Raw genomic sequence first — 25,647 nt, forward strand, 5'->3', positions numbered from 1 at the left:
GTCCAACTACTGCCATCTTTTGTTGTTATATGTCATAGCAGGGATTGCTAAAGGGAATTTGATATATCGCCCTCCGAAGATAAATACAAACCCACAGAGCACAGACGTTTCAGAACCCACAATCCCCATTCCTGAGAACATTCCTATTTTTACTAAGTTGCTTTTTTAATCCTTACCTTGATTATCCTTAGTTTTTACACTTACAAAGTCCACCAATAGCAAATGTGCCATGGTGCGACCAATGACTGTAAGGGTGCAACCAAGCGGCCATAGATATATACACTAGATATCGCATAGGGACCCTGATCATGCGTCAATAGCGCCGCCACATTGGTGCAGTGCTCCTAGGACAAATGTCATTCAACCGCACTTGTCAAGACAGTATTATTACGTGAAGATGCGGGACTTTAGCGCTGTCTACGGGTGTAGTAACGAGCAAACGAAAACAAAGCACAAAGGCAGAAGATTTCATAGGTAAGATTAAGTTTTTACGTTTTTGTATGTTATGAACTTTTGTGCTAAACAGGTAACGTTATTGATGATAATCAATCACTTAACGTTACTGCATTCACCATAAGGCAAAGTAGCTCCAATTCGCACTAAATACTCGGCTTATGCTAGTTTTGTTGAATAAAATCAGCAAACAATGCAAAAGAAATATGACAACGAGATGAGTCGTTCATAAGGGAAATTCATTCACAAACGAATCGCTCCCTCCGTATGAGTAGTAAAAGCAGGAGAGGAGGTGTGTTTCAGGGCACGGATTAGATCAAATTTAACAAGGAGGGTAGATTGTACATTTCCGAATACACAAACACAAGCTTTTTGTCAGGAATGCCAATGCGATCACTGATCCATCAATGTAGAAAAGTGATGTAAAATGATAATTTCGTAATTTAAAAATTAATTTGCATACTAACATCCAGGAAAACTCCCGATCATAGATATATGTGTAGATCTCTGGCTTTGGATGGCCACAGTCCTCCACCACTGTACCTTGGTCCCGCATTTATTTCAAAGGAGCGCTACCCTGTTCCAAAATGGCGGCATTCTTTTCAATAGACAACAACAGGGTAGGCGACATTTAATGTATATATCTATGCCAAGCGGCAACCTCCCGCTTTCCCTCGATATCCCTGGATAAATTTATATTTATTACTTTTTTTATTTATTAATTAATAGTTATTTGATTTTACTGCTAAATTTTGGTTTAAAAACAATATTGCTTACTATAGATTACTACAGTATTTAATGTGGTAAATCATTTATTAAAAAGTTATTAAAAAAATAAGAAAATAAACACTATTAAATCGCTTGAGTAAAATATTAATTTAGTGTTATACATTTGTTACATGTAAAAAGATTTTTATTACATATAAAATGTATTATTGCCGATATTAACTTGCTACTTCCTTCATTAAATGAATCCGTTATATAAATTAAACCTGTCTAATTTAGATCGTTTAGCAAGGCCAGCAAACGAGTATCTGCCATATTATTGTCAGATAATAATGACTGATCATCTATGATGGCTGATAGAAAACTGTTCAGTTTATTATATTGAATGGCGATCGGAAACAACGCTCTCCATTCACCCGTCTTGATTGCAATATTTGTGAAATAAAGTAAACACTATTGTTTATTGTTTACAATATTTATTAACCATACATTTTAAAATTAATCGATGACGATGTTCAAAAAGACATTAATAACATTAGCATCTGTTGTAACCATATATGGTTTGCCTAGATTGTGTGTGCCAGATTGTGTGTGCCATAAGCTATTTTGCAGGTCAGAGTTCACCAAGCTTGAACTTTGCACCGCAGCAACCTGTGAAACTTAAAGCATTACCCTGTGTTTCCAGTCTGACACATTCGCGTGCGTATGAATGGAAGTCTATGGGAGGAAAAGCCCAGTGTGACCGCAACTTGAAGCTGCAGTCACACTGGGCTTTTCCTCCCATAGACATGACCTCACTGTACAAAAATTGAAAACATGGAGCAATCGCTCGCCTTTTTAAATGCCAAAAAAGCTGGTTTAATCCCGACCCTTTTTGCAGCGCCGCACGAATATCACACACACAAACTCTAGTGTGACCGTAACTAAAAGCTGCGGTCACATTGGGCTTTTTCTCCCATAGACTTCCATTTATACGCACTTGAATGCGTCAGACCGGAATCGCAGGGTCATGTGGTGCAAAGTTCAAGCTTGTTAAACTCTGACCTGCAAAATCGCCTTACTTGACTGCGTGAGACCAACCGAGGATCAAAACATGACCTCTCTTAACAGAAATTTAAAGCATGGAGCAATCACTCGCTTTTTTTTAATGTCTAATAAGCTTGTTTAATCCCGCCCCTTTTCGCAGCGCTGCACGACAGAATAGGCTCGCCTTGACTGCATTGCAGACGAGAGCAGACGGCTGCAGTAAGAGTAGGACTGAAAAAACACAACGGAAGTTGGACACTCCTCGAATCTCACTGTTTTACCGGCCGGAAACGTCGCCAGGGGCGGAGATCGCGTTCGCGGGTTTTATCGCGGACAAATGACCTCATGAAAAAACACTATAGTGATTTACAGTACATATTATAGTATTTTTTAACATGTTTTCAGACTATAGAATTATATATATGTTTTCACTATAGAATTTAAATGGGCTATTTGTTGGAGGACAGAGCAGAGCGAGCAGTAGCATGCGTCAGAGAAGTTATAAAAGAGTAATCATAACTGCATGTTCTCTGTTTTTGCAGCACTTGAATAAATGAGACAGCTGAACCTGCAGACAGACTCCAGTTCTTTACTTTACATAACACAAGGGTAGGGGTAGTCGTGCCCGTTAAGACCGGCCCCGTCTACATTGGTGCCGTGACCTTCGAAAAGATCAACATCAGATTGACCACCGGATGCACCGGATGCATGCTGTATGCTGCATTCTTCATACCAAGGATTCGGTTGAACTTTTCCCTTCTTGACTTATCTGCTGGTGAGAGGTACAAAGACTCATTGTGAAACATCAGTGAAGATAATTTGACAGAGACCAAATAAAAGTGGAAGTTGACATATTTTTTTTTATTGTACACCTGCAAAGACTTTTGACAGAACAATTTCTTTTCTCTTTTAGCCTAATCGTAATAAAATAGTAATAATATTTGAATTATAATAACAAAAATATTTGAATAATAATTATAGTAATAATAGTTTTGATGAAAACAAAATGTCATATACTTACGCTGCTGATGATGTTGAAGATGATGTATATATTGGAGTAGGAAGGGGTACATTTTTTAGAAATATAGTTCATGCACCGGAAGCTATGGGTTTTGTTGACTCTCCAGTAGGGTTGGGTATCATTTGGGGTTTTTCTGATACCGGTGCTAAATCGATACTTTTAAAATTATACCGGTGCCAAAATGGTGCCTGAACCGGTTAGATTAGATTTAGCCACAAAATGATGGTGGATGACTCCAAAAATATTTTATTTGACAAAATATTAAAAAAAAAAAACATTTTAATAGAACAATATAATTACAGTTTAAAGTAAAGATTAATTCATATTGTATTACATTAATACATTTCCTTTGATCATTTGTTTGTTAGCATGAATTTAAGATTTGCATTATAAAAATTACATTAGCTTACTATTATCCTGTGTGGGGCGGGCAGGGGCCGCGTGCTTTTAGGAGCACATTTTAACATATACATCACAAAATCATTAAAACATTATTCGAAGTCATTTGTTTTCATGCATCACTCTGCATTCTTCATAAGCAAGATAATTAAATAACTTAAACTCAAAATAATCTTCCTTGTTTATTTATTTGACAAGTAACGTTATACTGGTGTAGGAGAACACATTTCTAACATTCAAGTACATCAAGGCACATTGCTGCATCTGTAAAATTTAACAGGCCTACAGTTGAAGTCAAAATATTTTGGCCTCCCATTCATTTAAAATAATGTTTCTGAAAATTTTACAGTGTTTCCTAAAAAAAATATTATTCTGGAGTCATAATAAGTCCTATTTCTTATTATTTATTTTGTGAATAAAATCAGTTTTTAATTTAAATAAAAATAAGGTCAGTATTATTAGCCTCCTTAAGAAATTTTTACTGTATATTTTTGATTTACTCAACAAATCAGTAACAAAATAATTTGACTTAATTATTGTTACTTTCGTAGTTAACTTATTAAGTCTAAATTACACTTTAATTTTAATAAAAAACTATAAAATACTTAAAGGGACTTTGTTTACTGTTTGTTTACTTTGTTTTGCCGACTGTTTGTAAATTCAAGACTGCATTTCCAAACGTGAAACTATGTACATTTGATTTCTGATTAATAATGGTCTCTGCATAGCCGAGGACTTCCTATAATAAAAGTGTTAAAATCGCTATTGAAAACAGAAGTCTAATATCATCAACGGTGGAAATTTTTAAAAGTGTTTCACAACATGACTGAAGTTTAATCTTTTTATTACCTGTGTCAATTTGCGCAGCACCGTCAGAGATAGCAAGTGCCTCGAAAGCAGAGGGAGCGAGCATAAGTGCCCGAGGGTGACACCTAAAGCACGCGAGAGAGGCTCTGCCTTTGAGCCCTAAAACATGTAATTAGGTTTGACATGTTTCCCCCTTACATGCAATTTTTGTAAAGACAGTTGCTGTGTAAGAATCCTTGCTTGTATAATCCGCTTTAGAATGCTTAGTTTAAGCATATTGGATGAACATGATCATGCGTGTTGATCTGAAGAGTGTCACTCTCGCTCAACGAAAACCACTGAAAAACCAGGCTGAATGCGCTGTACTGCGCGCGTTGTGTGCGTCTGTTCCCTAGCGACAATAACAATCGCCTGATATCGCCTGTCCGTATTCCTCAAAGTTGTTTAGAATGAAATGTTTAGTGATGCTGTGACACAACGCCTATATGTGCCTTTTTTCATGCACCCCTTACGTTTTTGCCGCAGCACCGAAATTAGGCACTGAAATTCATACACTGATTAAATACCGGTACATACTGGTTACCAAGGTACGCTGCTATAATGGCACCGGGTTTTGGTACCCAACCCTACTCTCCAGTGGATAGTTCCACACGCATAAAAACTGATTGTCAAGTTCCCATTGACATTCTTAAGCAGCACTTTAGTTAACTGACATACTCTGCAAAGCCACTCGGTGATTTCTATAACACTCTGCCTGCAGTAGGGGAGAATACAATGGACTATTGGATTTGTTTGAATAAAACTGTTGATGTTGCAGAGCACTGCTTAAAAAGACAGGGATGTAACTTTGAAGATCCAAGTAAGGAGGTAACAATGATGTTCGTAAAACATTGCCCAGATCCAGCTCTTTCTGCTGTGCTAAAATTTAAAACTGCAGACAAATGGAAAGCCTGTGAGATTCAGGAGCACCTTTATGATCATCACAGGCAGTTGAAGATTCGACAGCAGCAGGCCAAATCAAGATGTCCAGGTGTTGAGAGATATGCCACTGCGAATGTGCAGGCCACAGCAATTGATGAATCAGTGCAAGTGGGCGCATTAACAAGACTCCAAAATCAAACTGAAATGGTGGGTGATGTTTGCACAGTGTCTGACACTACAAGATTGCAGAATCTCATCACTCAACTTGATCAGATGTTAAAGCAGAACAATCAAGCAGCCATCCATACTCCATATATGTCAGGCGGATATCAGTCAGTCCGGAAACCATGTAGAGTGTGCAAAGCAACTGATTACTCAACGACCATGCACTGCAGACAAGAAGGTCTTTGTATGTCATGCTGTATGCCAGGCCACAGGAGAAGAGAATGCCCTAAGGCAAGATACGGAGCCAGTGTTCCCAATTTGAATATGAGTCAAGAACAACAACAGCTGTTAAAATGAAAGACCTGCATATGGAGAGGGAATGTGCAGGTGAACAAAATCAAACCCTCAACCAACAATGTGAGATTGATTGGGAGCGATAATATGATAAGGCTTCCTCGGCTCAATCTGGAGATAGTCATGTAGTCATGCAGAAATCACAAAATATTGAACTGTTTAGTGAACTGTTTTATGCTCCAGTAATCATACACAAAACATTCCAAGTAAAGGGGATGTTGGATTTCGGCTCCATGGCCTGTACAGTAAGCGAAGATACAGCGTCTCGATTGATGGAAGAAAACAAACACACCAATGACAAACAACTAACTGAGTGAGTCGTCCTGGTTCGGTGTGGAGGTCATCAAACCCGCCCTAAGTGCATGTATGAAGTGGAGATAGAAGTGTACGGTGTTCAGTGTATGGTTCCCATTCTCATAGTCCCAGGACAAAAAGATGATCTTATCCTTGGATCTAATGCATTAAGTACCTCATGCATGAGATGAAAAGCAGTAATGACTACTGGAGAGTGGCTACTCAGAGCTGTGATTCCTCATTGGCCCCTGATGCTTCTCCATTTTTTGATATAATGGCTGGATTGACAAGATGGCAGGGGGCTGAAACTCCTAATAAGATTGGAACTGTGAAACTGACACAAGCTGTGACCCTCATGGTGTAACAGGAGTATCTTGTTTGGGGCAGACTCCCAAAAAACACTCCTATGTCTCCAGGCAGCACAGTGGTTGTTGAGCCCACGTCCTCAAAGTCCATGCAACGAAACATTCTGGTTGCCCGCAATATCACACGTATATGGGGTCATGGATATATCCCTATGAAAATTATGAACCTCTCCGATAAGCCAGTGACTTTGAAGAGGAATTGCAAGCTAGCAGATGTTTCGCCCTGTGTGGCCGTTGAACATTTTACAGCTTTCCAGAACACTAGTCAGGTTGATGAGAAGGAACAAGTGATAGCTAACCCTGAATCTAACTCTGAGGATCTCAAGGAGAAACTTGTAGAGGTTGGCCTTAAGGATTTAGACATTGATTTGTGCCAAGAAAGCAACTCTATTAAGCAAGAGTTAGATCAGCTATTAGTTAATTATAATAACATCTTTTCAAAACATGCTTTGGACTGTGGTGAGGCAAAAGGCTTCTATCATCGGATCTGTCTGACAGACGAACACCCATTTCACCTTCCTTACAGAAGAGTTCCACCTGCTTATTACGAAAAACTGAGACAAGTCTTGACTGAAATGGAAAATCAGGGCATAATAAGGAAGTCTATTATTGAATTTGCCTCACCACTAGTCATGGTATGGAAAAAAGATGGCAGTTTGAGAATTTTCACCGACTTTAGGTGGCTTAATGCCAGAACCTTAAAAGACGCGCACCCACTCCCACATCAGTCAGACTGTTTGGCATCTTTGGGTGGGAATGTCTATTTTAGCACAAGGGACCTGACTTCAGGTTTCTATAATATACCCATGCATGAGGAAGACAAGAAATTTACTGCATTCACCACCCCACTTGGTCTGCATGAATACAACCGCATACCACAAGGCTTATGTAATAACCCCGCTTCGTTTATGCGGATGATGCTGAGTATATTTGGTGACCTGATTTTCACTATATATATAATAGATATTGTGCTATTTAGACAACCTACTAGTTTTTGCAGTCACTGAGAAGGAAGTACTGAGTAAGTTAGAGGAAGTATTCCAAAGACTTCGCCAGAACAATCTGAAACTGAGTCCCAAAAAGTGTCACCTATTGCGAACATCAGTGAAATTTTTGGGGCACATAATCGGAGGGGGTGGCCTTTCTGTTGACCCAGAAAAGATGGATGTTATCTCTCGTATGAAAAAGTCAGATCTTATGGACGATGACGGAGTTATTCTTTCTGTTAAAAGAATAAAATCCTTTCTGGGAATGGTCTTTTATTATCAGCATTACATAGCTAATTGCTCTGCCATTGCAAAACCTTTGTTTGCCCTCACTGCTGGACAGAAGAGGAAAGGAAAGGGAAAGATCATAAAACAGGCTGGTACCTATAGAAAACTGAAATCTTCCGATTGGACAGCAGAGTGTGATGCAAGTTTCAACTCACTAAAAGAAAGCTGTTGAACTATGTAATCCTGGCACATCCTGATTTTTCGAGACCCTTCATCCTGTCCATAGAGGCTTCTTTAGACGGGTCGGGGGGCAGTATTAGCTCAAATTACACAGGGGGAAGACAAAGCTAGGCCTGTTGCATTCGCAGGCAAAACACTTAGTACCTCACAAAAACGATATCCAGCCCACTGCCTTGAATTTTTGGCCTTAAAGTGGAGTGTTTGCGTTTGCGTGATGTTCTTAGTCGTGATCCTTTTGCGAAGACAGTAATAGGTTGCTCAATGAATTCTATAAGTGCTTGCTGTCTGAAGCTGAAGAAGTTTGTGAGGAAAGGATCCAGGATGCATTCTGACTAAAAGTTCAGTGTCATGGCATGGAGTCAGAGTCTGACCCCAAAGAGATTCCTTCAGTAGCTATTTCAGATTCTTGTGATGCTAATGAAGTTAATGCTGTTTGTGAAGCTCTTAACAACTGGGAACAAGCAGTAGAGTCTAGGGCAATGCATTTAATTCAATCTTTTCAGCAGTTCACACCATCTAATCTGGACACCTTAACGGAACTCTCCTTACAGGAACTTCAACAACGACAGGAACAAGATACCAGTATAGCCACAATTGCCCCTTTTGTGTCCCCCAAAAGAAGGCCTTCCAGGCGAGAAAAGGCAACCGGCGAGAAAATTTCAACCTGGGTGCATTGTTTCTCAGCAAGCAGTGGGAGAGACTTACAATTCTTGATGTGATACCTTTATCGAGTGTCTAAGGACCCTACATGTAAGCCGAAGTGATATCAGTATGTGCTTCCCCAAAGTCTTAAGGCTAAAGCATTGAGTGGTATTCACAATCTTGCAGGACACCAGGGTCAAGCAATAACACTTTATTTGGCAAGGCAGCAATTCTTTTGGCCTAAGATGGAGCAGGACATCAAGGCCTATGTCAAATGTTGCCAAAGATGCATTCTTGCTAAATCACCTGAACCATCCGCTAGAGCCCCATTAGAGAGTATCAGAACTTCGTCACCCATGGAACTTTTATGCTTGGACTTTTGGATTGCAGAAGACTCAAAGCAAAACTGTTGACTTGTTAGTGGTTACGGACCACTTCACAAAATTAGCCCATGCGTTTCCGTGTGCCAATCAGACAGCTAACCAGGTGGCAAAAAAGCTGTGAGATAATGTTTTTTGTGTTTATGGATTCCCGGAACGTATACACACAGACCAAGGTGCTAATTTTGAGAGTGGTTTGATTGCAGAGTTGCTTAAGTTGTCAGGAGTTGTTAAATCACATACACAGCATATCATCCAATGGGCAACGGAGGAACTGATAGATTTAATAGGACTTTAGGAGCAATGCTGTGCTCTTTGCCCTTAAAAGCTAAACATCAATGGCCTCAACAAATTCAGACCCTAACATATGCCTATAATGCCACTGTACATAAAACAACCGGGTTTCCACTGTTTTACCTTATGTTTGGCCGCGTGCCAAGACTCCCCGTTGACCTGATGTTCAAACAGGTATTACGGGATCCTGTAGTAGTGGATTATAGTACTTACGCCAAGACGTTACTCTCTCATATCCATGAAACAGCAGCCATTGCACAACATCATTCTGCTAAAGAGCAACAAAAACAAGCTCAGGGATATAACAAAAAAGTAAAGGGCACACATTTGAACATTGGAGATCATGTACTGATCGCTAATAAGGGAGAGAGAGGAAGGAGGAAACTTGCTGATAAGTGGGAGTCCACTATTTATAAAGTCATCAAACGGAACCCTCAGGCACATACATATGTGGTACAAGACAATAACGGAGCAAAGAGAGTTGTACATCGCAATCTTTTATTGGACATCAGCTTTTTACCTGCTCAGATGGAATTTGGAGGAGCCAGTGAATTCTGTTTAGAGGAACGTGATGAGGAAGAGTTCGTTGCTACCTCAAAGACTCAGGATATCAAGACTGTTTGGAGAGCAGTTGTTCAAAGGAACGAACAAGTCCTTGGGTGCTGGATAGAACAGAACATTCACTGGATCAAGTGAAACTGGATCTGGGTGATTCTACAGTGATGGAGGACAGCCAAGTCAGGATGATGGTTGCTCTGAGAAGTCCTTTGAGGATGAAAGTCATATTACAGAGCCTTGTGATAGTCAGATAGACTGTTTCAATCTTGATAGTGACAGAAACACATCCATTATAGACACAGCAGAACAGCCTAATCATGAGACTGACGATCGAGACACTCAGAACGTTGAAAACACACAAAGACAAGTCACACGTGCTGGTAGAGTAGTCAAAAAGGTCAATCGTCTCATTGAGTCTATGGCACAGAAACAGTTAAACTTTAAATCAATTACAAACACATTGGGTAAAAAAGTTCCAGTCATTACTTACCTTGTTTTAGACATTTATTTAATCGCCCAATTTCATGTCCTCCAATATACACTTGAGAAGTAGCTTGATCCCTATAAATGTACATTTATTCATTTGACATGGTTTAAATGGGCATAATATTGTTGACTTAATGATTTGGTATTTGGAACCTGGTATGGTGTAAAAGGCATAATTTATTCTGAAAGGTTTTTAAACCGCGGCCACCCCTGTGAAAACTGTGGCCACCCCAATATAAATTTCCTTTTGATATTATCAATTTAAATGTAATTATGTAAGTTCACAATAAATAAAACTGAGTCACCAAAACGATTGTGGATTGGCACCACTGACATAGCTGATTCGTTGCCCTTTCCCCTTCCTGTTAGAGCCGTTGGTAGCACAGTCAGTCAAATGCGCGCCTTCAACTAGTAACAGGACAGCTAGGCAGAGATTTTTTTTAAGCAACAACAACGGGTATGTATGTCATATATTTATGTCTTCACTTGTAATTCACTATTCCATGTTCTCTGTTGACGTTTCTAGCTAAGAGGTAAACTTGTTAATCAACAGGGCTCGAAATGAATTCATTTTGGTTTACATTTTTAATGTTTTCGGGTAACGTTACGTTCGATTTCGCTGATTACTCCTCCTCATTTGCATTCTTTTATTTAGGGCTGCACAATTAATTGTTTAAAGATCGTGATCTCGATTCGACCCCCTAGACCACAGGTGTCAAACTCAGTTCCAAAAGGGCCGCAGCTCTGCACAGTTTAGTTTCAACCCTAATTAAACACACCTGATCAAACTAATTGAGTCCTTCAGGCTTGTTTGAAACCTATAGGTAAGTGTGTTGGAGCAGGGTTGGAACTAAACAGTGCAGGGCTTCGGCCCTCCAGGAATTGAGTTCGACACCCCTGCCCTAGACGATCCTAATCCAGCATTTCTTTGATTCTGCCAATCATATTTTCAAGTTCAGGAAAGAAGCAAAGGCGGCTGCATGAGCCTTTTCATTCTTTCACATAAGTTGCTCTGCGACATGGACAACTCCAAATGATGTTGAAAGAGTCACATACTGTGTTTATAAGGTAAATCACCTAAAAATGTCATTTTTGTCTTCATATAATGATGTATCTGGTAAATTACACGTGACGTGAGATGCTGACCGTGAGCTGTATGCGTCTCCTTTAGTAAACAGTACCTGCTGTGAATAACAGGTAATAAAGTTGTAAATAATTTTGAGTTTGTGGCACAGTGATCGTTTGGGTGCCGCGCGTGAAGTATAACAGCACTTAGCAGTAAAAATGAAACTGAAAGTGTGCACATCATTTAGATAATCATATCACATTTTAGAGTTATGATTGCGTCAAGCATTTGATGTTTTGTCTTTCATAGCGAACACACAGTTGTGCATGAAAATAAATGCTTACAATGTCAGTATAACTACTCTAGCCTATTCAATGTTGATTTTACCAGTGAATTAAATGGCCTAATAATGTTGTCAATGATTGCAAGCATATATCTCAAACATAATGCAACATCAGAATTATTATAAGTAGAATAGAATTATTTTTAGAAACCAGTAGACCTGCACATATTATTAGTGTTGTTTTACTATATGTTTGAGAAAAAACAATAATAATTGCAGACTCATATTAACCTTTATTTTACATCTACAGAATCGTGATAGAATCGTGATCTTTATTTTAACTCCAAAAAAATCACGATTTTCTTTTTAGACAGAACCATGCAACTGTACTGTTATTTTATGCTTGTTTTCGATTATTTTTCTTTGCAATCATGAGCTACATAGATGTGCTCTGAATGGCACCATTATGCAGCTATTCTGGTGAATGTCAGCATTGCCACCACGAGGATTACAGTAATTGCTGATGTTCAACTGCAGCAGCTGAGCTGACTTTTCATGTTTTTTCAAAAAAGGGTAATGTAAAGTTCTTATAGCATAATTCGTTATGTATTGAGTGATGATGAGAGACTACACCGCGAGACGAAACGTGATACTATTGGTATTGTATACTATTTATTAAGAATTCCTAATGTTGAAATGAAAATTTATTCAATTTGAAATCAGACTTTCAGAATCTAGTTAATTTAGCATCTCTGTTATTTTTCAGGTGCCTCTAACAGTTTGACATTGAAGCACAAGTCCTAACATTACATTAAAGTTAAGTTAAAAGGTTTATTTTTGAGCCCTGTTAATAACGTTTTTACAGTGTTGAATTAATGATATTAGCTAAAGTTTATGTTGGTGCTGCTAAATGTATTAGCTAGTTACATTGTGCTATGTCACTTTGCAGAAGATGAAAAGAAAGTCGACAAGCATCTATAATTTTTTTTTATAAAAATGGAACAGGGCAGTGTAGGTCTGAGGAAGTTGAGAATAGACATAATGTCCAAAATGAGGCAGAGCAGCAAACCAGTGTGGAGGCAAAGCAGCAAACCAGTGTGGAGGCAAAGCAGCGAACCAGTGTGGAGGTAGAGCAGCAAACCAGTGTGGAGGCAGAGCTGCAAACCAGTGTAGAGGCAGAGCAGAAAACCAGTGTGAAGGCAGAGCAGCAAACCAGTGTGGAGGCAGATGGTACAGAAGATTTTCATGCACAGGCTCAGCACAGTGATGACCAGTCAGAAACAGTTTTGGTTCCTAGCCCACCAGGTTTTGTTAAAAAAGACTGTTTATAGTAATAGAATTAATACTAGAGATAGCACTGTACAATTTTGAGGTTCAAAGTATTTAACTATGCTTTTGTCCAAAGTGACATCATTAAGTTGACTGGCTGAACAGTAAAGTTGACAGTGTGCAGTGAGATCATGTTAAATTTAATTTAAACTACCAGTATTCTTAATAATTGTTATTGTTAATGTATCATTTTTACATTGAATTATGAGACTTGATGTTCATATTTTTTTAAGGCTAGTACAAGAGCTATAAGAGCCTAAATACTGATGTTTACAGATTAAAATATTTTTTTAATTATTAATAAAAATATTAATAATTACTGTGGATTGGAAATATAGTTTGTTTGTTTTTTTTGTTAGCTGTAGTTGTTTGCATTAGGTTCATAATAAAAGTTATTACAAAAAAATTAATTTAAAAGTACATAATAAGTTAAGGTTTTGGTTTCTCTTTTGGATTTATCATAGATATATCCCAGTCAAGAGCAGAAAGACCCAAAAACAGCAACTTCTCAAGGTTTTCCCTCGTTCCCTCATAGGAGATCGAAGGCAGAGTTTCATAAAAGAGTGATACAGTACTCATTAGTGGTTGGAATACTCTCCAAGTAAAGATGCTGCATTCTGTTATGCCTGCCGGCACTTCAGTCTTCCTTCTTCACGTGATTCAGCATTGACATCTGAAGGATTTAGACACTGAAAGAAGACAACCTTTCGAGATGGAGGAGTTGCAAAATCAGAATCTCATACCAATGCTATGTTAGCCTGGAAAGACTTTAAAATATTGCAAAAAAAAAAAAAAAAACTATTGTTCTCTCTTTGCGTCTTTAAACGCAGAGTATGAAAAACTAGTAAAGGAAAACAAAGAGTACCTTAAAATAATTACAGAAACCCTGCTTCTAACAGCAACACAAAACACAGCCCAGAGAGCAAGTAATGAAACTGAGGGTGAGAATATATGGAATTTTCTTTCTATTATGGAGTTAATTGCCAAGCATGATGATGTAGTAAAAAAGAAAATGACTAGTCAAAGAAATGCAACATATATTGGACACAACACACAAAATGAAATTATTGATTGCCTAGCTGAAATGGTGCAAACCTCAATAATAAGTGAATTTACACAAAGTGAGACATTCAGCATTATGGTTGATGAAACCAAAGACATTAGTAAAAAAAAAAGATGTCTTTTGTGTTAAGATACTATTACAATGGGTCTGTATTAGAAAGCTTTCTCACATTTGAAGCTACTGAACGACTGGACGCTGAGGCACTTTCTCACAAAATCATACAAACAATGCAGAAGTATGGTTTTAATTACAGAAACATTTAGTAGGACAAGCATATGATGGGGCCTCTGTTATGAGTGGTAAAAACACAGGTGTGCAGACACACATTAAATCAGAAGCTCCATTTGCCTTCTATGTCCACTGCAATGCACACTGTCTCAATTTAGTATTGGTGGAAAGTGTGAAATACCTTCCTTAAGCCAGTTATTTTTTTCTGTTACAAAAACTGTTGTTATGTCAGGTTCTTATGTACAACAAAAGTGGATAGAGGTGCAAAGAGACATGTATGAGCCTTCCAGCCATCATACAGCTACTCAAACAACTTTCTGAAGAAAGAAGTGCAGACAGAGCTGTCGAAGCAAGAGGTCTATTAGCACAAATAGATTTCAAATTAATTTGTCTTCTTATTACAATCACAAGGATATTTGGTGAGATCAAGCATCTGTCTGACATTTTACAGTCCTCACAGTTAAATTTGGGCACAGCTGTTAGCCTTGTTAACTCTCTTATTGACACATTAATGGATGCAGAGAAGGCACTGTCTTCAATGAAATTCGGGATAATGCAATATGTCTTGCAGAGCAATGCAGTGTCAGTGTTACATCTACAGGACGTCAGGTCACATCAAGCCCTAGGATTGAAGGATATTACATTTCCACACCCATAGCTCAGAGACAAACTGAACAAAACTGAACTCAAAAATAAAGAATAAAGAATCATTTAGGACAGACACCTTCATTCCAATTGTTGATGTACTTCTCTTTAAAATTAAGAAAAGGCTTTCTTAAGAGAGTTGTGTCATCATGGAATCCTGGCCTTGAATCCTGGAAGTCCCAAGTTTTGTGAGAAAAATGTATTGTTTCCATTTGCCTCACAATACAGTTGTAGCACTGAAGATCTAGAAAATGAAATTCCACAGCTAAAACGAGTTCTTGAAAGGAAGCAAACCAATGGTTTGTAAATTCCATCAAATTTAGACCTCACAGTCTTCCTTGAGCCCTATAGAGAGGTTTTTCATGTAATGTTTAAACTTTGCAAAATTGCTCTTGTTTCACCAGTGAGCACTGCATCCTTTGAGCGCAGTTTGTCTGTGCTAAAGATGATCAAGACCGTGTTGAGAAATAAAATGAGTAATGAACGTTTGAGCAATTTGGGGGTGTTAAGTGTAGAGTCAGGAAGGGCAAAGGCCATAAATCTTGATGATTTTGTGGATGTGTTTGCAAAGAGGCACAACAAAAGAAGCATAAAGCTTTATTGATTAGATTGAGGCCTATAAGCAACATGCATTCATTATTATATGATTAGGGTTGGATGAAATGTGTATGAAGTAATGCATTCTGTTTGTTTAATTTGCAGGTGTAAAGTGTTAAATCAAGAAGTATAGAAGGGCCATAACTCACAATGATTTTGTGAATGTATTGTGCAAAAAGGTATATCAATAAAACATGCTGTATTAATAATATAATGGCTTGAAAAAGAAAGGAATACCGATAAACTATATTATTGGGGTCTGTATATAGTTGTAACCACGGGGAGATGATACATACAACTGGGGTAAGATCCAATATGCAGGTTTATTCGTTGTCAGGCAAGCGATGGTCAACACAGGTGCAAACAGGTATACGAAGACAGTCCAGAATCGTAATCAGTAAACAGGCGAGAGGCCAAAAGGCCAGCAGCAGGCAGGGAGAACAAGAATACAAGGCTAGGTTGAAACCACAAGAAAACTAGACAGGAGTAACGTGTTGCAATGTCATCTAAGATAAACAAGACTCTGCAAACTGAATAGGTGGGTGTGTGGCTTAAGTAGTGTGTGCAATCAGTCTCTGACAATCCTCAGGTGGTGCGAGTAATCAGTCTAGATGAGAAAGCATGTGTGAGTGTGACCGGAGTGCATGTATGAATATGTAGTCCAACAATGGCGGAATTGTAGTCCAAGGTTATGGTGAGTGAGAACCAGCGATCTTATGGAATCCGATCGCTGGTAATCGTGACAATAGTGAGTGTGTGTATAGTAATGGATTTTGTTCAGTTTGTCCAGTTATCTCTTTCATTAATTAATTAATTTAGCTTCATTTTCAATTTAACTTTCAAAATGACTTGAAAGTGTTTTTAAACTAAATATAGATTTTTATATGATTTGCACATATACTTGCTGAATAATTTTAAGGAAATAATTGCAATATTTTAGGAATAATTTATTGCTAGTTAAAATTACAAAAAATAACACAAAAATAACATTACACTAAATTTATTCTTTTTTTCGTGTGTGCCACCAAGATTTACTGTGGCCTCATCTGGCCACCCCTATGAAATTTTTCTGGGGGCGCCACTACCGTTAAGACCGTATCACTGTTTTTACAAAAAGATGGTCATAATCACAGAAGATAAACAGCTCATTACTTAAAAGAGTGTATTTAAAATATAAATCTGTATATTCAGCATAAAAGAATGACAAAATAAACAGCTTATACAGCAAGAAAGCTTTTTAAGAAGTCTCATTTGGTGACATTATAAATAAAGTAGCTATAGCAAGATGCTTTTAAGTGACAAATCATGAAAAATGTTTGACATACATAAATTCTTAAGGGGCTTATGATATTGACATGCTTATTAGGTCTATATAATCTGCTTTTACTCCAGCCAGACTAAAATAAATAGCCTAAGACTTTCTCCAGAATAAAAACTATTAGACTGAAGGAAATACTGTGAAAATGTTTTTGGTCTATTAAATATGACTTTTGACTTCACATACACACACACACACACACACACACACACACACACACACACACACACACACACACACACACACACACACACATGTGTATATATATATATATATATATATATATATATATATATATATATATATATATATATATATATATATATGTATATATATATATATATATATATATATATATATATATATGTATATATATATATATATATATGTGTGTGTGTGTGTGTGTGTGTGTGTGTGTGTGTGTGTGTGTGTGTTTTGTTTACTGCACCTCTTTCACTTCTCTTATGAAACCACAAAAAGTTGAGGTATAATGACGAAGCAGTCTGATTACCTCTGTATGTATGCATATATGTACTGTGTGTATTGGATTGACTTTCATGGAATAACGTTGCATAAAAATTACAATACAAAAATCACACAAATATACAAAAAAAGTGAAAATGACAACAAACAGGACTTTAAATTAAAATAGAAATAAAATACAGCACATGCACATGATTTATTAGTAACATTAGTTATATTAGATAGGTCACGTTATGTTTTTACAAAGATGTGTTTTGTTTTTGTTTGCGTGTAAATCTAAATAAATAACCATATATAAAGCTCTTTATGACTTTTTTTGTATTATCAATGAAAATACAAAAAAGGTATTTAACAAAGCTGGTGTAATTTGTCGGTCTCATCCAATAAGCATTCAGCTGTGTCGTCAGCCAGTCGTTTCCCATCAGGCTTTTGGTGAGCGCAGTCTTAGGAGAGCAACTGCTGCCAACTGCTTAATCCGAGGTATCCGCCTCGCGATCGCTGGAGTTTTTTGGCACACATCAATTTGACATCAGAGCGAGGCGAAAGCAACTCGGACACATTTCTAACCATCATGCATATTGCAGTGATCACCAGTGATTGATTCTCCGCAGATTTTGGCCATCTCAAACGAGCCTAATATCACATGCCCAAACTCTAATGTGATTATTTTTATGCTCACACTTGACTTTTCTTCCTATAGACTTCCATTCATACGCACGCGTATGCGTCAGACCGGAATCGCGGGGTCTCTTGTTAAATTTCGCAGTTCGCTGCGGTGCAGAGTTCAAGCTTGGTGAACTCTGACCTGCGAAATCGCGTCACTTGACTGCGTGAGACCAATCGAAGATCAAAACATGACCTCTCTGGACACGAATTTAAAACATGGAGCAATCACTTGTTTTAATGTCTAATAATCTTGTTTAATACTGCCCCTTTTCAAGGGCCGTACGACAGAATTTCACACACACAAACTCTAGTGTGACCGCAGCTAAGAGCTGGCTGCGGTCACACAGAGACGAGCCAGGATGGCTGACGAGCCAAGGAGACGTATTTCCCAAGCTCTGCATCACTAAATTTGAATAAGTTAGCCCAGATGGTTTAAAAGATTACAAATTATTTCACTTCCCATCATCTTTCTAACACTTAAGAATGACTGATAGGAAATGAAATCGTAATTTAAACCCTTTATCTCATCAAGATACTCCTACTGACGAAGTGCAACACAGCAATGATCACAATTACAGTCAGTAGCTGCATTTCCACTATCGCGCCTAAAGCCTAGTTCACACTACAGGATTTTAAACATCAGCAGATCGCTGTGCCGTTCACACTACATGACCTGACTTTGTGTCTTTTAATCTCTGTGGTGTTCACACTACGCAACACTCCATGAACTATCCACAAGAGGGGGGTCACACACTACATGATCTGACAACAACTCATTCCCCATCAGTTCATTCAAGCTACCAAACCACAGCCAATGAAATTTTGAGGGAGGAGTTGTCAGAAAAAGCTGAACACTATTGGCTGCTTGTGTGCTGATGACATCACTGACAGCGTTTCAAGCTTTGGAGAAAGCATTTAAAAACATCGTCAAATCAGCTGATTTATCAGCGGATTAATCACTCATCTGCAAGGTTCCAGTGGATAGATACACAGAGAGTTTTTAATTTTTGTAATTTTATAACTCTTTGAAATAAAACTAACATATTTATAACACCCTGCCGTTTTCTAACTATCAGTGTATTTCTTTCTGACATTGTTATTTTTTTTATTACAAAACAGTAAAGAACTGAGCATTTCTGCCTTAAATTACCATATTGGTCAAAATGACTGCATGCATGTCTGATACTTTTCACTGTGACTTTAAATATGTGTGCATTTTCTTGCCTGGCAACTTCCTGCTAACATAAACAAAACTTTCTGATTTCAAAAACATCAATTTACTTTAGATATCTTTAAAAACAGCATATTATGTGCTGTGAAATAGCTCCTGTTTGAATGTGAAAATGAAAACCAAGACTTTTAAGTGTTTTAGTATCTTAACTACATATTTATAGGCTGTATTACAAAAAAAAAGATTATATTTTTAGGGTAATGGTGTCATTAAATATGATGCCAGACATTCAAAGCTTAATTTTAATATCTCAATAATAGCTTTGAATGTAAATATGTTGTGACAATATGGCGTTTTATATAAGAACCGTCAGAATGAGCAGTATGGTAATTCTAATAGTTACAGAATTCTAGTTCCACTGTTAATATAGCCTACTCTCATGTCTGTGCTAACGCAGAATGAAGCCAGTGCACCGATGCCCATTCTGACCAATCACAGATGTTTCTGCTGAGCTCCTGAGCACACAGCCATTCAGCTCATGCTGATCTGCTCTCTCATTGGCTGCAGCTCGTCACTACATCTGACCACACGTGGGGTTGAGTCGGCCGACTGCTCTGGAATATTTAGCATGCTGAATGTTGGATTTCCATCTGCGAGGTGTCGGCGACGCGTCAGCGAGCCTCGTTGATGCGTTGTTCAGTCGTTCACACATAAAGAGCGGCGAGCCGAGCACCCGCAGATTTCTTCCCGATCACAGCCCGATCTGTCGGCGAGCTCGTTAACTTCCAAATCGGGCTCAAATCAGGCTTAAAATCCTTAAGTGTGAACTAGGCATAAAGCGAGCGAGCCAAGGCCAGTCGCATTTCTACTGTCACTTCCGGGGCCTAATCGGGTCAAATCGGGGCTTTCTTGGGGCCAGCGGCCGGCCTTTTTCGGCCCGCCGAATACCTTGGGCCAAAGAGGGACAACTAGGGCTTCGGGGCGGAGTGAAAGGAGGGGCGGAGTGCGGACACAGTTTTCCGCTCGCACACGAGTGCATGTGGCAAACAAATAAATAAATAAGGCAAAGGAAACATCTAGCCTTAAAGGCTGGGGTCTTTTTGCATATGATCGCCCTCATGTTTCCCTTATAAATGTAAGGCTGTTGAATGAAATAATAAAGTTTTAATTTATAAGTGACTTTTCTTTGCTGCGTCCTCCTTGATGTTTCAATAACGCAAAATAATCTTACACCATATTAAAGACACAGCAGACAGAAAAGGTTGTCAAGAGTTTTTGTCAAGTTTAAAAGGTGTGTTTGTGCGCGTTTAGATGCCTGTATGTGTGTGTGAGACCAAGCAAAATAGCGCTTCCTTCACAGCTCTGTTAATGCCGCGCGGCTTTTTTCTTTTTGTTATTTATTTTGGAGATAATACACAATATGAATACAACAGAAAGACATAAAACTCAACACATTTCGTGTCCTTATTTGTAGGCTCAAAACAATATTGTCACATCCTGATAAATAGCCCAAGCTATTGAAACAATTTAAAGAATTACAAATATCGGATTTAATAAAATCACATTAAATAAATAAACCAATATAAAACTAACAAAAGCTAAACTAATTTAGGTATATACAATAGCCTACATAAATCAAACCGTTTTAAAAGCCATATTAAACTTTCATTTTACAAAGGCCTATCTGACAAAAAAAAAAGATTTTAGATATTTTCCAAAAACAATAAACATAGAAAAAGGTATGAAATATTATTTATTATGTATTTGGATATGATGATATTAATCAAATCATGCAAAAAAAAACATTTTTGGGTGAGTAAAAGCAGAAACTAGGCGACCTTTTTTTCTGACCTTTTTTTTCTCGACACTTTCCTTAAATATCCATAAATAAAGGGGAATCACCTATCAAGTGTCATATAGCCTATAGGGAAAAATTTATGTTTCAGGTCTCTTCGGAGCATTTGGGCTGAATGTTTGACGGCGTCTATTTAAACGAGGATGTTATAAAATACTTTTTCTTTTTTATTTTCATTTCTCTGTCTTAATTAATGGAGAATTTCTGTGGTTTAATATTATAGATTGGTGCGCTTACTGCGCAGGGTCCCTCCTTTAGTGGCAAGACCACTCGATTTCAATGCCAACAGTCGGTCGGTGAGTAAATGAATATGATGAATGAGAACACACAGGCCTGTGCATATAGTCGTATAATGTAATGCTAAAGAGTAACGGGTCATTTGTTTGTTTCAGGTGTCTTTATTTGTATGGTTTCGTGATGATGTGATGGTGTACTTTATCGGCCTGATTCCCGCTGAAGTGAGCGGGCTGTGTGACGTTTTGATTCGGGGGACGTTCAGGGCGCTGCGAGCTACTAGCCCGACATTGGAAACGCGCCATGATTTCAGCCTCACTGCTCAACCTACCTGCTCAACCAGCCCGGCCCAATCAAAATCCTGGCTTGTACTGGCCCCACAGTGGAAATGCGGCTAGTGGAAATGTGACTCGCTTTAGGCGCGATAGTGGCTCGCTCGCTTTAGGCGCGATAGTGGGAACGCGCCCCAGTCTTAGATTAGGTTCTATAATGAATGTGTTATGAAATAAAGTTTTAACCGTTTTTCATGCAGGAATGTAGTTGTTTTAAACTCAAGTCTGTAGTTTAATTATAAAGATAATGCCTATTTTAAAATGTTGTTTTGAAAATACTGAGATGTGTGACCTCTATGGTGGCCCATTAATCCGTCTAAAGCAGGCTGGTCATTCTGACATTTAAGCTGACTTTAAAATAATTTTGGGTGTTTAACAGCCTTTGGTTTCATGAATCAATTACTTTTGTTCCAGTTTATGTGTTGGTTAAGCACAAAGTTATGTTCTTTAAAAACTATTTCAAATTTTAATGTTAACCTCATAAAATTAAGGTGCAGTGCAGCCAAAAAAAAAAAAAAAAAAAAAAAACAGGGGGCAGTTTAATGCACTAACAAGTCTGAGGAAACTGGTTAGTTTAATTTGTCAAAAGCAAAACAAAAAACCTAAAAACAATAATAATAGTATAGTGTGAGTGGAGGTTTTTATGGTCATTTGCTGTACTGTATTTGCATGCACATTAACTGATTTTTACCCAAAATTCATTGAAAAATCTACAGTTGCATTCTGTTAACCATGTTCACTGTATTGAAATGTTGAGAAAACATTATTATACTGTGAAAACAACAATATAAACTGTAACTACCCGCCGGTTATTAAAACAGTAAACGCTTCCAAATACTGATGTCCATCATGCGTTTCATTTACTGAACACTGTGAAAACGAAAAGATAAAAAAAATAAACAAACCAAATGTTTCACATAAACACAATCTAAAGAAACTCAAAATAAACAAATAATATATAAAACAAAGTTTAGTTTAGGCCATGTCTACTGTCATGTTCACCAGCGAACAACCACCAGATGTCGCTGGTAAACATTCACACACAAACATTCACACTCATTGAACTACATATCTGCCATGTTATTGACTACAACACCCAGTCATGCCACACACACACACAACCGGTTCCAGATCAACACTGATTGAACTCTCACAGCTGAAGCCACTTACACAATTATTGTTTGGACTATTTATACCCCTTTGTTCCACACAGATGTTGCCGAGTCTTGTTTACTGTTTAGTGACATTTCAACGCGTTTCTCCCTGTCTTGTTTCTCCGTGTCTGAACCTAGCTCAGTATCCTAGTTATCCTTTTTAGCCGCCTGCCTTTCGACCCATTGCTAGTGGTGGGCAAAGCGAGGCTTCGTGAAACACTGAAACTATCGAAGCAAATGTGTCGAAGCTTCGAAACGTTTCGAAACACCACTCTACGGCGACACCTAGTGGTCATTTTAAATTGTATTTCACGGAAACAGCTTCAGCAAAGAACAGTTGAGCAAATTAGGGTATGAAACCCCACTTTGCAGCCCTGAATCTGCAAGTGGTTTAGACGAGCGGTTAGAGTCCGTGACTACCATGTGGGAATAATGGGTTCGAATCCATACTGAAACAATTATTTTGAAATGCTTTAATAGCAGTTGGTAATGCTTTGTTATTGTATCGTTTTGTTTCAACATTGCTATGACATACAAATAAACACCTTGTAAATAAATTTTTATTGTTTTGTTCATAAAACAGGGTTGTTGCTAGATCAGATACAGTTGTGGCCAGAAGTTAACAATAATTATTTATATTATTAATTAAATTTCCCATTGTATTTTATTAACGTCTATCCCAAACCTAAACCCATCACAGTACTGTAAAAATATGAATTATTGTTTTACAGTGTTACAAAAATGATGCTAAAATGATGGCATATCCGTAGCTGTATCCTATCTAGACTACACCATAAAACAGTAACATGATTAAAATATATAAAATCATGATTTTGTAGTATTTGGACTAGTCGGGATTCGAAGCCAAAACAAATTATTAACACAGATCTGTTGGGCACACGCACGGTCCACTAAGCCATACAAAACACAGTTATGTCATTGATCATGCCAGTCAAATGCAGATTCTCCGGGTCATGAAACGCCTCTGAAATGATCAGTGCTTTGAATCGCTTTTGTCACGTGACCAAGTGTTTCGAAACACTTTAGTCACGTGACCTGGGTGTTTCGGATCATGCTTCGGTGCAGTGTTTCGAAACACTTGCGCTTCGGGATCTCGACACTGTGTCGAAACGTCAGTTTCACGTCAGCCATCCTTACCCATTGCCTGTTTACTGACTTCGACTCTGGATTTGCCCGCACATACCTGTTCATACCTGTTTTGACCATTGCTTGCCTGACAAAGAATAAACCTGCATATTGGATCCTACCTTCTGTTGTGGTGTCACTCCCCGTCGTTACATCTACACTAATCCGGATAAATTTGAAAACCGAGTTTTCGTTTAAAAACGCTTCAAGTCCACACTGTCGTTTTCATTCGTTTTCCAAAACTTTGTCATCCTCACTGAAACAGCTAAAAACAATTTTGCCCTGTACGGCGCATGCGTGAAACGTAAGACGATTCGAAACGCGTCATTTCCGCTTGACGTTTATTTTCTTTCCAATTCTTTAAAATGTCGCGGCAAAATGTCGAGGAAAAGCACTGAGTTTTTTAAATGGACTGACAGTTAGGTGGAGTTGCTGCTTCAAGTAACGCACAAATTCAAAGTTGCGAAAGAGAGTGAAAATATAGACTGGGAGACGTGCCAAAACAAATAAGCTGAAATATTGGACCACTTCAAAGAACAATATTGTACTGATGGCGCTGCTTACCCTCACAGTAAGGACGACATCACTAAACTAATAATAACAACTAAATTAAAGGCTATACGGCTTAAGTACAGACACGCGGTGGATTCAGGAAAGAAAAGTGGGCATGGAAGAGTAGTACTGTTGTACTTTGAACTGTGTGAACAGATCTGGGGTGGTTCTCCGGCCGTCACTACCATTAGTTGCGGTATCGAAACAAACGACATAAACAACGGAAGCAGTAACAACACCGATGACGGTTATCTACCAACCAGTCGCGATAGCCCTTCTCCTTCGCTGTGCAGTTCTACTCCTTCTCCTGCTACAGCAAGTCAGGACTCAGACACAGATGGGATGCCTACAGAGCTACAAAACAGACGTGACAGGTTGAACGCAACACTTTCATCATACAGACAAGAGAGGCTTAAACGTAAATTGTCAAATGAAGGTCAGCTCATTACACTTGCACAGGAAGATCTCAAGCTGAGGAGGCAGACATTTGAGAGGATGGAGGCTGCAAACAGAGATTTTTCAGAGAATATTGGCAGACTAACATCAAACATTGAAAAACTTACAAATTCAGTTACAGATGTATTTGTGCTTTTGAGACAGTTAATGGCCCAGAATCCGTTTGTTGCACCACCACCACCACATTACAGCTCATACAATCAGCAGCACCATGGTTATCTCTATGCTCCAGCTGTTGCCTCTGCCCCCACCTTCAGCAACAACACGACCAACACCACCACAAAACCAAGATGCTGCTCCCTTTTTGTACATCGAGTATATTTACTCTGATGACAGAGAGTAGTGATTTCTTTAATACACGTCCTTAAAATGAATCTTGTTTTTTGTTTTTTTATTGGTTTAATTGCAATGGCTTGTTTAAGTTTATTGTAGCCATGGTTACAAAGTTGACCCAGTGTTTAAGTTGTTTAGACTTTTATTGTTATGCTCATTTTTCCCTAAAGTTTACAGTAACGTAACAGTGTTTTTTTTTTGTTTTTTTGCTTTGGTCATTTTGAGGTTCTGCAGTCATGTTTACAATGCCTGAAATGGCATGAGTTTATTGTCACTGTACTGTCTGACGAGTGGATTTATCAGATGATAATTTCAGCAGTAACAAATCAAGAAGTAATTTTTCTTTATTGCTTTACGGAAACTTTAATGAATACAGCATCTGTTTCAATGT

General features: G+C 38.2%; 1 long non-coding RNA gene across 1 annotated transcript; it reads left to right on the forward strand.

Annotated features, from left to right (window-relative positions):
- The first annotated feature begins 368 nt into the window (after nt 1-368).
- Nucleotides 369-22,119, forward strand: LOC141375162 (uncharacterized). The gene is made up of 4 exons (XR_012382767.1): nt 369-474; nt 2,748-2,987; nt 21,273-21,345; nt 21,442-22,119. It is a non-coding gene; the product is annotated as an uncharacterized lncRNA (long non-coding RNA).
- Nucleotides 22,120-25,647: the final 3,528 nt, after the last annotated feature.

Source organism: Danio rerio, chromosome 7, assembly GCF_049306965.1.
Source record: "Danio rerio strain Tuebingen ecotype United States chromosome 7, GRCz12tu, whole genome shotgun sequence".
Taxonomy (NCBI): domain Eukaryota; kingdom Metazoa; phylum Chordata; class Actinopteri; order Cypriniformes; family Danionidae; genus Danio; species Danio rerio.